General features: G+C 43.5%; 1 long non-coding RNA gene across 1 annotated transcript; it reads left to right on the top strand.

The window, feature by feature from the left end:
* Positions 1–958: 958 nt before the first annotated feature.
* On the top strand, positions 959–7,480 carry LOC122662073. The gene is made up of 3 exons (XR_006332968.1): positions 959–1,178; positions 6,856–6,857; positions 7,469–7,480. It is a non-coding gene; the product is annotated as an uncharacterized LOC122662073 (long non-coding RNA).
* Positions 7,481–15,314: the final 7,834 nt, after the last annotated feature.

Below are 15,314 nucleotides of genomic sequence, written 5' to 3'. Positions count from 1 at the left end.
ATGGAATAACTCTTGTACTATCATGTGGCAATAGAAAAACGTTATACTTTACTAGGCATAATGACGGGGAAGAAAACCCATATTTATAAATTATATGTTACCATAGTGTATTATCCCAACCCTCCACATTGCTCAAAGAGCGTAACTCTTGCACTTATACAAACTTATGATCTCGACTATGGTTGAGGAAACTTTGGCTTTATATATTATTTCGATTTAGTTATCGTAAATTTGTGTTATGATTTTCTTAATAATTATAAATTCGTAGCTGGAAAGACAAGTGATGGAGTTAATGAGGCAGGCATCGAATATTACATAAAGGTCCTCAAAGAGCTTAAAAAACAAGGTAAAATATATCTCTCTCTCTCCAAACAAATAACAAATAACAAATAACAAATATTATAAATTAAATTGTCTTAAATATATATGTGTAGGGATGGAGCCTTTCGTGACACTTTTTCACTGGGATGTTCCTCAAACACTCGAAGATGAGTATGGTGGTTTCTTGAATTCTGAAGATGAGAAGGATGGTTTCTTCAAATCTAGAATCATGTAAGCAATGAATTCACACATACACACACACACAAATAACTTTTGGGAATAAGACAAGGGGCAAAAAGTGAGGTTACAACTTCTTAATTCACCTATTTAACGACAACAAAATACATATATTTTGGGAAAGCATTCTTTGTGGGGGAGCGCAAGGGCCATATGCTGCGACAACCAATGAGAGCACACATGCTGGCATCTTGGGAGCGAAATTTTTGCTTTTCATGTGGGGTGGGGCGGTCATTTCGTCCCCCCCCCCCCACCGTGTCTAGGTGGGGCCTGCGCCCGCCCTCACCCCCCATTGAGAATATTTTCCCATATTGTTTTTTCAACCACCATGCAACCTTCTCAAAATTTGAAATAACACCAAATCTCATTGATTCTAGCCATACGTAACATGCAGTAAAGATTTCCGAGACTACGTAGACATTTGCTTTGATCGATTGGGGAAGTATGTGAAGTATTGGATCACCTTTAACGAGCCATATGAATTCATCACTTTTGGATATGTTGATGGCGTCTCTCCTCCTGTCAATTTGGAGGATCCTGGGATAAACCCATATATAGTGGCCCACAACTTGCTCCGTGCTCATGCAGCTGCAGTGGATCTCTACAGGAACAACTACCAGGTAATTAATTAAGGGGAAAGAGAATGCTACATGGGCGCGTGCGGTGTGTTGCCCCTGTGCCCGAACACAGGGGTATGCAAAATGACCACTGTGCCGTTAGAAAATTCCATCTTTCCATGAGAGTGTGGCGGTCATTTTGCACACCCCTTGTGTCTGGGCGCAAGGCAATGCACTGAACCCGCCCAAATAGCGTTCTCGGTCTCTTCCTTAATTAAGTCAATGTACATAGTGTACATCTCTCTCTCTCTCTCTCTCTCTCTCTAAGAACAACAATTCTTATTTTGAGTCTTAGATTTAAAATACATATTGGTTAGTGGTTATGGTGGTACAATATTGAATGGTGGTTGGGACTGATAAATTGCATTTACTTGCTAACGAAATTTTTACAGAGATCCACAAAGGGAGAGATTGGAATTACATTGAGTCGGTTGTGGATGAAGGCTTTATCCCCCAATAAACGTACCGATGTTGATGCTACTGCTAGAGCTACTGATTTCACATTTGGATGGTGAGTCGGTCTTTAATTATTTGTGATGAGCCATTGCATATATTTGTTGTTGGAAACTAAGGTAAAAGAGCATTCTCAAGTGCGGTGCACCGTTCCATGCACTTTAAAGTTGACTTAAAGTCGGTCTTTAATATCATTATTACGAACACAAGAAAAAAAAAGTATTGAAAAATTCTCAAAAGACTCTCATCCGCTGGAATGGCGTGATACCTTCCACCACTTTGGTGTGCCTGCTACTGCCCTTTCCACCAGTCTTCTTTCTTGTTGAGCCGACAACTTCTCAAGGCGTCTTTCTTCTTCGTCGTTGCCCAAACAAATGGCTCCGTTCGATGATGACTTCCTGGAATCATTTGTAGACCCACTGACTTGTCACCTCTTCATTGCCACCCTTCTATTCGCTTACTTTTGCCTCGAGATGTTCGGAGCTTTAGTATTTCTGCTTGAGTATCTACTCTGATTCTCAGGCTATCTCCCTTTCCTGCTCAACTCTCTGCTCTAACTCCTTTGCCTCCCCTCTGTAAGCTCGCTTCCCCTCCTCCCCTATCCCTCCCTCTCTCTTGTTTCCCAGCTTCGCCATGAACAGAGTTCCCCCCCCCCCCTACCGCTACATCCACACCCTCCACCCTCCCCCACCCCCACCTCTACCTCCACCCCTGCGCCGCATGCTCATACACCACCACCAACACCTACCAGTGAACCAAGCAGTGACCACACCAGTGACATGGACGGCCCTTTCTATTTGGATGACGACACTGAAGACAGACTAGCCGTCTCCTGTGAGCGCACCCTAGTTGGATACATCCTCGAAGGGAAGAAATTTTGCCCGCAAGCAGTTACAGAAGCGCTTCTAAACGCTTGGAACACCAGGGAGAGTGTCGAGGTCTTCCCCTAAGGGAACGAACATTTACCTTCCATTTCAACCATGACCTGGACTTGTAGAATGTCCTCACTGAAGGCCCCTGGTCTATAGCAGGGAACCTCCTCATCCTTGAGCGATGGAACGATGGAGAGAAATGGAACTTCGATCAAGTCGATATATGGATTTAGCTCCACGCTATTCCCCATGAACTTCAGGATCTGAAACTGGCTCTTCAAATGGGAGCAAAGCTTGGTCAACCTTCAACGGCGATGCTCATTGATGGCACCCAGATGGGAACTAGAGTTCGGTATCTAAGGGTCAGAACCACCATCGACATCTATAAGCCGCTAAGAGCCCTGCTACCCCTCCGGCGTAGAAATGGTACCCAACTTTCTGTACACCTCAAATACTAGCGCCTACCCTCCTATTGTTACTTTTGCGGCATGGTAGGCCATGAAGTTAGTCGCTGCGCTAGTTGGTTCACCACATAACAACACCACAGGCAGGAGCATGGTTGCTCCTTTGGCTCCCACTGCAGCAGTCTTCCCAAATACAAACTTGGGCCAGAGATCCGAGGTACAACTCCATCATCACGTCTCATTGAACATGCACCCTCCCTTGTCTATCAGGGCAATGCTGAAGTTACTGAGACTGCTCTCTCCGATGACAATGGAGCTCAAGCTGGAGGAAATGATAATCGTACCCTGCCAAGCCAAGACTGCACGACAGGTGTACCGCGTGCCTCATCCCCCTCAACTGAATAGGACAACCGCTCCAGAGGTGACAGCACAACAGTTGGGTCAGCTTTTCAGAACCAAGCAGGCTCTAATGACTGGCTTCTGTCCCCTTGTCCCCCTCCTTTATATCCTATTTCCACTGTGTCACCGCAAATCGAAAGGCCAGATCCCAATACCATTAACCAACTCCCCCAATTCCCATTCCCCATACCAGCGTACCCCAATCATTTCCAAACTTTTTCGGTTTCATCACAATACCTCCCCTTCCCACCTCATACCACCCACTTATCCTACCTACAATCCCAGCTCAGCAACAGACCAGACCTTACACAGGCCCTTCTGAGCCTTCTCCCCCAACTCACCGCGTGCTCCATCTCCAACACTAACCCGCAGCTGGCCCACCAATCTCAGCTCCCACACCCTGTTTGTCCTATTAGCTATCAACCACCCCCCATGGACACTCCAAATATCCAGGGGTCCACCAGTTCCCCCCCTCTGTCCCATGCCCCAAACCACCACCCTGCAGCTCAACCACATGCAAACCTCCCTACACCACCCAAGCTACACCTCCATCCCCCCCCCCAACAAAATCCAAAAGCATCCAGGTCAAGTCCAAGCGGCCCCGCAGAACCAACAACTCAACTAAGAAGGAGCTACCAACAAATGAAGAAGAGTCCTTTTTATCGATTGGCCCCGTGGCGACTGGGGGAATGCAGCCCCACGGGTCATTATGAAAATCTTGAGCTGGAACTGTCAAGGCCTGGGGAGCACCTTGACGTTCCGAGCCCTCCGTAACCTCTCTAAATGTGATAGGCCTGATCTCATCTTCATTATGGAATCCCGTTGTAGCCCAGCCAAGCTAGCTAGTATCTGCAGAAAGCTAAAGCTCCAGTCTCACTTCACTGTCGACCTTATGGGTACTGCCGGAGGCTTAGCATTACTCTGGAATGCCAATATTACTATGAATGTTTTATCCGCTGATAACAGAGTTCTGGATTGTGAAGTCTCTATCCCTCAAGAGGACCCCTTTCATATCATGTGTGTCTATGGCGATCCGGTTCGTGCTAACAGGCATGGGGTTTGGGACAAGATCATCAGCTTGGGTACTAATCGATAAGCTCCATGGCTTTGCTTGGGCGATTTCAACTCTTTTCTAAGCTGGCACGAGAAAGTTGGGGGCAGCCAAAAGCATAGTCTAGACTCTGTGCACTTCCAGAATATGTTGAATTGCTGTAACTTGTTGGACCTGGGAGCTAAAGGTCCCAAGTACACTTGGACGAACTGTGGAAATGGTGCTGCAAATATTCGTGTTCACCTTAATCGTGCTTTGTCCAATGTTACCTGGAGAACTCGACTTGAAGATGCCGTGGTTTTTGTCAAGCCAGCCATAGGATCAGACCACAATCCGATCTTGGTTGACACGACGGGTGGCCAGGCCAGAGGACCGAAACCTTTCAGATTCGAGGTCTTCTGGTTGAATCATGAACAGTGCAAGGAAACAGCTAAGCAAGCATGGCACCTCCCTTTGAGCGATTCGATCGCTGGTCAAATTCGTATCAGAACCTCAAACTGCAAAGAGCACTTTAAGAAGTGGAGCAGAGCATCCTTCGGCCACATTCAATCTAACATCAAACGTTTGAAAGAGGATCTACAACGACTGCAAGGTGCCCCTCAAAATGAGTACTCTCTGGCCGAGATCAACAGAACCGCTGAGGCCCTGGCTGAATAGCTCGCGAGAGAAGAAATCCTATGGGCCCAGAAGTCTCGAGTGGACTGGTTGACCCACAGAGACCTCAACACCTCGTTCTTCCACACCATGACTGCTCAAAGACGCAACTCCAATAAAATCCTCAGGCTGCGAAAGGCTTCTGGTGAGTGGTCCCGTTCTGACTTAGAGGTTAACAGTCTCATTTTAGACCATTTTGAAAACTCTTTCACTTCTGAGCCAATTGATCACGCAACTCTTAATCTGGTTCTACAACATGTTGACTCTGTTGTCACCAGTGACCTTAATAGCTCTCTCTGCCAGCCACCTTCACTAGAGGAGGTAAAACATGCCCTCTTCTCAATGGGACCTATGAAAGCGCTTGGTCCTAACAGTCTGCCACCAGTATTTTTTCAAAAATACTGGGACCTAGTTTGCTCTGATATTTTCGACTTTGCAGTGGATTTTTTCAATACAGGTCATATGCCAACTGAGTTGAATAGCACAACCATTTGTCTCATCCCCAAAGTGCCTTCACCTGAGACAGTGGACCAGCTGCGGCCCATCAGCTTGTGTGACGTGGTGTTTAAAATTCTCACAAAGGTTCTTGCCACCTGTTTGCATACAGCGCTGGATGAAATCATAATGCCCTCCCAATCGGCCTTTGTGTCCTCCCGGCTGATCTCTGATAACGTTTACATGGCTCATGAGGTGTTTCATTTTCTCAAGAAGAGGAAGAAGGGAAAGACAAAATTCATAGCCATTAAGCTCGATATGAGGAAGGCTTTTGACCGGAACAGAGTGGGGATTTATTGAACAAATGCTTCTAAAGCTGGGTTTCTGTGGTCGATGGGTCAACATGATCATGGCTTGTATCTCCTCGGCTAACTATAACATCCTTATTAATGGCACAACTCAGGGATCCATCAAGCCTACCCGTGGTATTCGGCAAGGCGACCCTCTCTCGCCAGCTATTTTTATCTTATGCTCACAAGCCCTCTCTTCGATCATTAGTAAGACTGAAAATTCTGGTCTGATCCATGGTATTCAGGTGCGCAACAGAGGCCCCTCACTTACTCATTTGATGTTTGCGGACGATTGTCTCCTGTTCTCAAAGCTGAACTTGGAAGAGGTGTTCAACTTGAAGGCCTGTTTGAACCTTTACTGCCAAGCGAGCGGGCAAGTCATAAACCTAAAGAAGTCAAAGCTTACCTTCAGCTCCAACACCCATCAGAAATTCAGGCGCTGGTTTTCAAGAATTCTAAAGATTCCTTATGGTAAGGGGCCTTCAAAGTACCTTGGATTGCCGACCAAATTTGGTGTGTCCAAATCTGAAGTGTTTAAGGAGCTCACAGATAAGGTTGGGAAGCAGCTTCAGAGCTGGAAGCATAACCTGCTCTCCCCGGCAGGCCGTGAAGCGCTCCTAAAGGCAAAAGTTTTTTCATTGCCCAGTTACACTAGGTTGCATTTCAAGATCCCCAAGGCCACCCTTAAATCTCTCAGTCGCTGACTTCTTCTGGGGTACGCAAGGCCTGTCCAACATACATTGGATTTCCTGGGAGAGGCTTACGCAACATAAGGACATTGGAGGATTGGGGCTTAAAGATCCAGCTCTCCACAACGTGGCGCTTTTATCGAAAGCAGCTTGGCGCCTTTGGAGCCAGCCAGATTCCCACTGGGCTCAATTTATAAAGAGTATCTACTTCCCCCACAATACCTTTCTCGAAGCAAGACTAGGCCAGCACCCATCATGGGGATGGCGTAGTCTCATTGAGGGAAGGAAAGTCCTCTTACAAGGCTTATGTTGGAAGGTTGGAACAGGGACTAAGATCAGGATCTGGGAAGACCGTTGGCTTCCCTCTTTACAGGAGTATAAAATCCGATTCCCTAAGCCTGAGGGGTGCAATCTGCATTATGTCCACGATTTGATTGAACAGGATAATCGCTGCTGGAGGTATGATCTTCTGGAAGCCCACTTTCACCGTTCAAATAGAGATGCGATTCGACAGCTCCAACTTAGCCTTTTCTCTCATGAGAACTCTCAGTACTGGGCAGCTTCAAAGAACGGGGTATTCTCAATTAAATCAGCATACCGCCTTCTGGTCGATCAAAGAAACAAGCACAACTCTGAGAAAGCCTCTACCTCAGCCACACACCGATGGGACCTCATAAGCACCAAAGTCTGGAGGACTATTTGGACCTGCCCTACTCTACCCAAGATCCTTTCGTTTCTCTGGAGGTCATGTGCCAATGGAATTGCTACTGCCAAAAATCTCAAGCACCGGAATATCCCCATTGATTCTGCTTGCTTGCGCTGTGGGGCTCAAGTAGAATCAGTTGATCACATCTTTATGGAATGCCCTTTCGCGCGCGGCGTTTGGTTTGGCTCACCATTGTCTTATACCCCGCCAACCGATACCCAAGCGCACCTACATATGTGGATCAACAACTAGGGCTCTCTGGTTCCAAATAATCGTAAAGCTTCCAAGGAGGTTTCAGGGCTGGCCTCCTTCATCATCTGGTATATCTGGCGCGCTCGTAATGATCTGATTTTCTCAAAATTTTCGTGGTCTCCGGGAGATGTTATATCAGCAGCCATCGGTGCTCATAATGAGTTATCCCAGTCTTTGAAGAATACTCACAAGCAAGACCACGCTGCACCCAGACTTCCCAGTCAGACCAGCACTTCTAGCACGTGGACATGCCCACCCTCAGGGACTTTTAAACTAAATTGCGATGCATCTCTCAGCCCTGGCTCACAGAGAGGGGGTCTGGGCTTAACTATCAGAGACCACGCTGGTTCTTGCACCCTTGCTGTGTTAAAGCCTGTTGAATTCAGTTCTAGTCTAACAGGGGAAGCGCTTGCTATGCGCACTGCTCTGCTGCACGATGTTGGTGAGTGTATTGACAGCATTATAGTGGAATGTGATAACTTGGACCTTGTGATGTTGATCAAAAACCACTCTCGGCCCACCCCTAGTGATGTAAGCCCAGTTGTTGAGGATATTTGGCACCTCACTTCTTATTTTGTGGACTTCAATATCCACCATATTCCTAGGGAGATTAACAGCGTTGCTGACTCCTTAGCCAGGAGGGCCCTGTCTTGTCCGTGTGAGACAGTCTGGTCTCTTTCCACTCCTTGGATCTAGGATTTGTGTACCTCGGACTCCTCGGCCTTTTCACGGTCTTCTGCTGAATAAATTTCTCTCTTTACCCAAAAAAAAAAAAGTCGATCTTTAATTATTTCTTTTAGGCTTAAGCCTTTCAAATATTTTGACATGTGGACAAAGCACGGTGACTTCCTCTCTATTATAAGTCAAGCTTGGTCGAACCCTACTAAAGACAAGAGCTGCCCCCTCATAATTTTTGCCTAAAAACTAATGAATGTGAAACTTACACTCAAGGCTTGGAATAAAACACCTTTGGCGATATCTTTGTTGTTGTTGTTGTTCAGGATATTCAAACTAATGAATGTGAAACTTACACTCAAGGTAGGACTGTTCTCACCGATATTCAAACTAACATTCAATTTGATCCTCGATCATAACCCACAATTAGTAGTTGAGGAAAGATCGACTTCCTCTAGATTAGGTGTTCTCTTCGAATAGGAAGAAAGCTTTTACAAGCAAAAATCTAGAATAAAGTAATTTTCTTTTCTTTTTTTATTTTTATTTTGCCAAAATAATGTTCATTAGAATTACTCATTTGGTTGTTAATTTTGATGTTGGTGATTTTTGTTGGGATTATATGTATATATTGTAGGTTCCATCTTAGTTGATGGACACTTTTGTAGCATTGTGGTTGTTGTTTTTTGGTTTTGTTGGATTTGTTTTTTTAGAAGAAAAAAGTAGTTTATTCAAAGTGTATATAGATTCAATTTCTTTTCTCCTTGCAAGTTATCAAGTAATTAGGGTTCATGCTGGATGTCCCCTCATAGTGCTTTCACATTTTTCTTGCTTACTAATGAAAATAATTTGATTTTTACATTTTCTTTTTCTTTTTTTTTTTTTGCTTTCTTTTATCAGGTTTATGGATCCTATAACCTTTGGAAACTATCCGCACAGTATGCAAGATCTTGTCGGAGACCGGCTACCAAAGTTTTCTCTGGAGGAATCTCTCATGTTGAAAGGGTCACTCGACTTCCTTGGAGTGAACTATTATACTGCAAAATATGTTACTGATGCCCCTTACTTTCCTCTGGGTAATTATTCCACCGATGGTTGCTACAAAATCTTGAGTAAGTTCAAACAAAAACCTTAATTTAGTTATGTTTTGTCTAGCTTTGGTTTTTTTTTTTTTGGTCTAGTTAAATATAATACGAGCTGATCCAATTAAATCCATATTAATTTTCTCAACAACATAATACAATTATTCTTTACTATAACTCCCCCATACTTAGCCTACTCTCCTCTAGCCATGGCGGGAGCTGGAGGATCCAGCCCAGCCAAAACAGGGGTGTTTGGGTCATTTCCTAGGCGGGCCCCTCCTATGAAATGACCAAATCCCCCTGTTTCCAGTTCTCGCCATGGCTGGAGGAAAGCCAGGACTATATTGACTCAAACTCCCCTATGCCAAATTTCTTCTTTGATTCCCCCCCCCCCAAACCTAAAAAAAGCAACCTTCTACCTCCCTTCCTCCCTTGGTATTTGAAAATGCTTAAATTACCCCTTACAACCGCTCTACAAACCCCTCACAACCGATCTCCTCGCTTTATATTTCTCACCCCTCCACTCCCCTCTACATCTCCGCTTCGACACCACCCCGACCTGCCCTCTACCCTCTGCAACTCCCCCATCCCCTGCCCCTTGCATTTCCCCTCCTTCCCTCTACATCTCCCTTGCATCTCTCTCTCCTCCCTCGTTGCCGAAGGAGCCAAATCCACTGAATGGGAAAGGAATTGGAAGTGGAATTGAGGTATAGCGAGTGCTTCGACTCTTAGGCGGTGTTTGGTATGTATTCTTGGAATGTATTCTAATGCAATTTCGCATTCTCAGACGATAAAAACAACTATTTTTAACGTCCGAGAATACAAAGTCGACCTATAATGCATTCCAAGAATGCATACCAAACACTGCCTTAATGGACCTTCAAGTGAAACCAAGGGGGTGTGGGTTTGTTCTGAATTCAAATTTTACAGCTAAGAATTCGAGAGCATGTTCTCACTTTCTATTTAAATTATTAGGCAGTACTATTTCTTCATGCTTTTGTTTTATGATGTAACAGATCTCAAACGAGGAGTCCCGATTGGTGCACCGGTATGAATTTTTCTCCCATACACCCAATCGTGAAATTAATTGTAAGAGTAAATCTGTCTTCATAAAAAGGAATTGTAATCCAGTGTCACACATGGTGTGGTTTGGGAATATATTGAAACCAAATACTGTTTCGGGGAAAGTTTTCATACACGGTCGTGTAAGCCGTGTATGTGAGAGGGTGGAGTTTCAAGGCATTAATTAATGGGTAGGGATTTATGACTTTTCCAACTCTTTGTGACAGACCCTCTCAAATACACGAAAACTTTCCCTGTTTCCATCAAGTTTATTGAAAAACTTATCAAGATGGTCTACTATTTTGGGGGGTGGGGGGAATGTACAACCTTGGTAACAGATAATTTATTGCAACCCGTAATCGCATGTGCCAAAATGGAATAATTCCCCTCCCTTATGGATTTGCAAATACCCCTCAAGTTTTATTATTTTCCAAAATATTCCTTTTAATCAGAGCGAGATTCCATTTCGACGCCTGCGATTATGGGCAGCCGTAATGACTGCCCAGACCCCCCCCATGAACGGGCCGTAATGACCGCCCACCTGATGCTTCCATATGTGCTCCCATTAGCCGCCATGCCCGCACATGAGGCACTTTCTCGTAATCGCATGCGCCGAAATGGAATAATCCCCTTCCCTTATGGGTTCACAAATACCCTCGCCCCTTAAGTTTTAGTATTTTCCAAAATATCCCTTTTAATCATAGAAAGATTCCATTTCGGCACCTGCGACTATGGACACTCAAAATGACGGCCCCGACCCCCCATGATTCGGGCCGTAATGACTGCCTGCCCGATGCTTCCACATGCGCTTCCATTGGCCGCCATGCACGCTCCCATACAGAGATCGACCACTTCCCTATTTTTAATTTAGCAAATAAAAACATACTACTCTATGGTTTTGGGTTGGTTCATGAAGTTAATTCAGACTTGGTTCATGTGCATTAACAACTACTGAAAATACAGACTGGTTCAGAATGGATCCATGTCTATGCGGAAGGGATACAAGATGTTCTAAAAAGCATAAAGGACAAATATAATAGCCCAGCTATGTACATTACTGAGAATGGTAAAACCATTAATCTATCTTTCATTACTCTTAAGTGTATTGGATGCTTAATAAATTTGATGTTAATTAAAGAAATTCATGTCAATATAATCCATTTGGGCTTACTTTTGCAGGAATTTCAGAACACAGCTCATCGACAATGGAACAATCTATCCATGATCTCCAGAGAATAACCGCCCTCAACGACCATCTATATTACATTTGGCGTGCCATGAAGCGGTGAGTATATATACACTGCATTGGTCTTGTTCTTTATAAAAACATTCACTTGAAACAAAAATTATACAAGAAAGGACTGAGTTTCCCTTAGGGCAGGAAAGGGTATCAGGAGGGTATTTTAGAACATACAAAAACTCAAAGAGGGATTTGGGATGGTGGGTGAACCGTTCTCTATGGGTGGAGGCCGGGAAATTTAGTATTATAAAAATAAAAGAGTGATTTTAATCATTTATCTAAAGATTTGGGATTTTTTTTTTTGGGGGGGGGAGGTGGGGAAGGTATTCGTACACGGGTGATTCTCCCATCAACTCCATCAAATAGGGGGTTACCAATCTGACTACATTTAATGCAGGCCATGTACATGAAAACTTTGCCATTTTTTTTAAATAAATTTTTAAATTATTTTTTTTCTTTCATTTTGCAGGAATCATGTAGATGTGAGGGGATACTTTTATTGGGCTTTGTTGGACAACTTTGAATGGCATTTTGGTTATACAGTCCGCTTCGGTCTTTTCTACGTAGACTTCAATAGTGAAGACCTGGAGAGAAGTCCAAAGAATTCAGCCGAATGGTATAGAAAATTCCTCTCTAAATATAGAGAGTGAATATTGCTTCCTCTTCGGATCTTTCCATTCAGTTTCTAATTGTATCGAGCGTTGCTCCAGTTGGGTGATTTTTGGTTTCTTTGTTCAGACTGTCTGAGCTTGGGTGCTTGTTCTTGCTTTGCATTATGTTTCTTTCTGTTCTTAATAATTTTTCATTCACAAGAAAAAGTAAGTGAATAATAGTCTTCCTTCAATTTATTTTCTTTGTACCAAACTAAGGTTGTCTTTGATATGATTTCTACTTCAATGTTGTTCTGTTTTTATGAATAATTTGTACGTGTGCCAGAAATAGAAATAGTTTGGCAACTATATGGTACAAATAATAGATTGTACTAGGTTTGATATTTCTATGTGTGGCTGCTAACCGTTGGATTTTTTTATGGAAGAGAATGCTACCCGGTCACGTTCATTGCACAGATTCCACAGAGTGTAGCTGCTAACCGTTGGATTGGAATTATCTATTACGGACCGTGGATATAATTAAATAAAAGAACAAAGGGATCCCAATTGTAATCAATAGGCAGTTAGTATGTGGAAAGCTGTTTTAAAGGAAGAAAAATAATGGAGAGAATAAAAGTTTAAGCTCTTAATGGTTGTCTTAAGCCAACACGTAAGCTGCCATTGGGAGAATAGAATATGAATTCAAAAGAAAATGGGGGAACTGCTCTCCATGATTTGGTAACTAAGTCAAAAAGTGGGAAGAAGAAACAGGAGACAAGGAGATAAAGATGAGAGAAAATCTGTCATCCAATCCATGGTATTGGTAAGTCAACAAAACAAGATAGAAAATAGGGATCAAGCTCCAGTTTTTTAAAAGGAATTTGCGTGTGATTGTGTTAGAAAACATTTTAAGTTGCGTGACTTGACTACTAATTTTGCATTTAATTTAAATATTCTCTTAAGTGGAATTAGGTACAAAACTGATACTTTAAGACGACTTAGACTTTTTTTTTTATTTTAAAAAAGGACTTGACTTTTTTATTTTTTTAAGAGGACTTGAACTTGGGACTTGTTAGGATAAGATATTAATTACAGTACAACTAGAGATTAGAGAATATAATTATGAGGAGATGTCGGGCTGCCCGGTCATGTTTCTCTCTCCCCCCAACCCTAACCCGATGAAAAAGGGATCTGGCTCCTCTCCAGCGCACATCGTTTGGCTAGGGGGCTTCGATCCACACCACCGCACGCATCTTGGTGCAATGGCGTGTGGATCGAGGCCTCCCCATTCGGACGATGTGCGCTGGACATCATCCGATTGAGGGGCTTCGATCCACACCATCGCACGTATCTCGGTGCAATGGCGTGTAGATCGAGACCTCCCCAGTCGGACGATGTGAGCTGGACATCATCCCGCACGGGAGAGGAGCTCAATCCATGAAAAAGACCAATTTGGCTCTCTTCCAGGTTCTAGCCGTGGCGGGAGTTCGAGGGTCCAACCCAACAAAAACACCCAAAAACAAGGGTGGTTTAGGGTCATTTCACGACTGGAGGAGAACCAGATCCCCCTATCCCTCTCATGCATGTTCCCCCATTATAAGTGTCAAACGTTGGCCTACACAGGTAGGCTCGTTCTAGTCGATCAGGAGATTGATCTGAGCAATTACTAAAAATATTGAACTCAAGTATCAATTGATTAATAACCGGACGGTTCCAGTACAAGGTAGTGGCCTAACAATCGTCGATTGACTGAATATTGTGACTGACTGATAACCGATTGTTTATAGTTCGATTAGCCCATTTAAGACTATTTAGCCCTATTATAAATCTTTTAAAGAATCGTTTATTGCTTGTTTAAGGAATATTTATAACCCAATTAGTCAATTAGCTCATTTAAATCACAATTAGTTGAGCCCGATTTTAGAACGAAAACCAACCAATTAGAATAAAAACGTGTCCATGACCTGGCCTACGATGTAGGTCTAATTACTTAAATGAGCGAATCCTTAAATTGTTGGAGACCTATTAGGCCCCAGTGCCCGACCGATTGGCACCCCTAAATTAACGATTAAATTATTCTTACCACACCCCGCCCCCTTACCAAAAAGTCAAAACAGAAAAAGGCTAAGACACTCTTAAATTAAAGACGATTTCGCATTCTACGACAAAAACAATTAATTGTGAAATTTTAAATTAAAGCCGGTGAGGCCATATCCGACGTCACTGGGAGTCGAAAAAGTCATAAACTTTTCATCCCTTTTTAAAGTCTTGATACTCCCATCCGTTCACATGCATGTTTTACATAGCTGTGTAGGAAAACTGTCCCCTTAAACATTCTTTTAATTGGGTTTTATTGGAATTAGGTCCACAACTGATACTTTAAGATGACTTGATTTTTATTTTTTTTTTTTAAGAGGACTTGACCTTTTATTTTTTTTTAAGAGGACTTAGAACTTTGGACTTGTTAGGATAAGGTATTAATTACAACTAGAGATTAGAGAATATAATTATGAGAAGAGGTGTCGGGCTGCCCGATCGTGTTTGTCTCTCTCCCCAAACCCATGAAAAAGACCATTTTGGCTCTCCTCCAGGCTCCAGCCGTGGCGGGAGCTCGAGGGTCCAAAAACAAGGGTGGTTTATGATCATTTCACAAGTGGGCCCTCTATGAAATGGCCATACCCCCTGTTTTTGGGGTGTTTTTGTTGGGCTGGACCCTCCAGCTCCCGCCACGGCTGGAAGAGCCAGATCCCCTTGTCCCTCTCGTGCCTGTTCCCCCCATTATTGGTGTCAAAAGTTGGCTTGCACAGGTAGGCCCGATCTAGTCGATCGGGAGATTGATCTGAACAATTACTAAAAATGTCGAACTCAAGCATCAACTGATTAATAACCGGACGGTCCTAGTGCAAGGTAGTGGCTTGACAATCGCCCGATTGACTGAATATTGTGACTGGCTGATAACCGGTTGTTTATAGTTCGATTAGCCCATTTAAGACTATTTAGCCCTATTATAGATCTTTTAAGAACCCTTTAAGAAATATTTATGGTCCAATTAGTCAATTAGCTCATTTAAATCACAGTTACCTTGAGCCCGATTTTAGACCAGAAACCAACCAACAGATAAAAACGTGTCCATGACCTGGCCTACGAGGTAGGTCTAATTACTTAAATAAGCAAAAATAGAGCGAATCCTTAAATTGGTGGAGACCTATTAGGCCCGAGTGCCCGATC

This window comes from Telopea speciosissima, chromosome 5, assembly GCF_018873765.1.
Source record: "Telopea speciosissima isolate NSW1024214 ecotype Mountain lineage chromosome 5, Tspe_v1, whole genome shotgun sequence".
NCBI lineage: Eukaryota > Viridiplantae > Streptophyta > Magnoliopsida > Proteales > Proteaceae > Telopea > Telopea speciosissima.
Note: the sequence above shows the minus strand (reverse complement) of the source record. Positions and strands in the feature narration are given on the sequence as shown.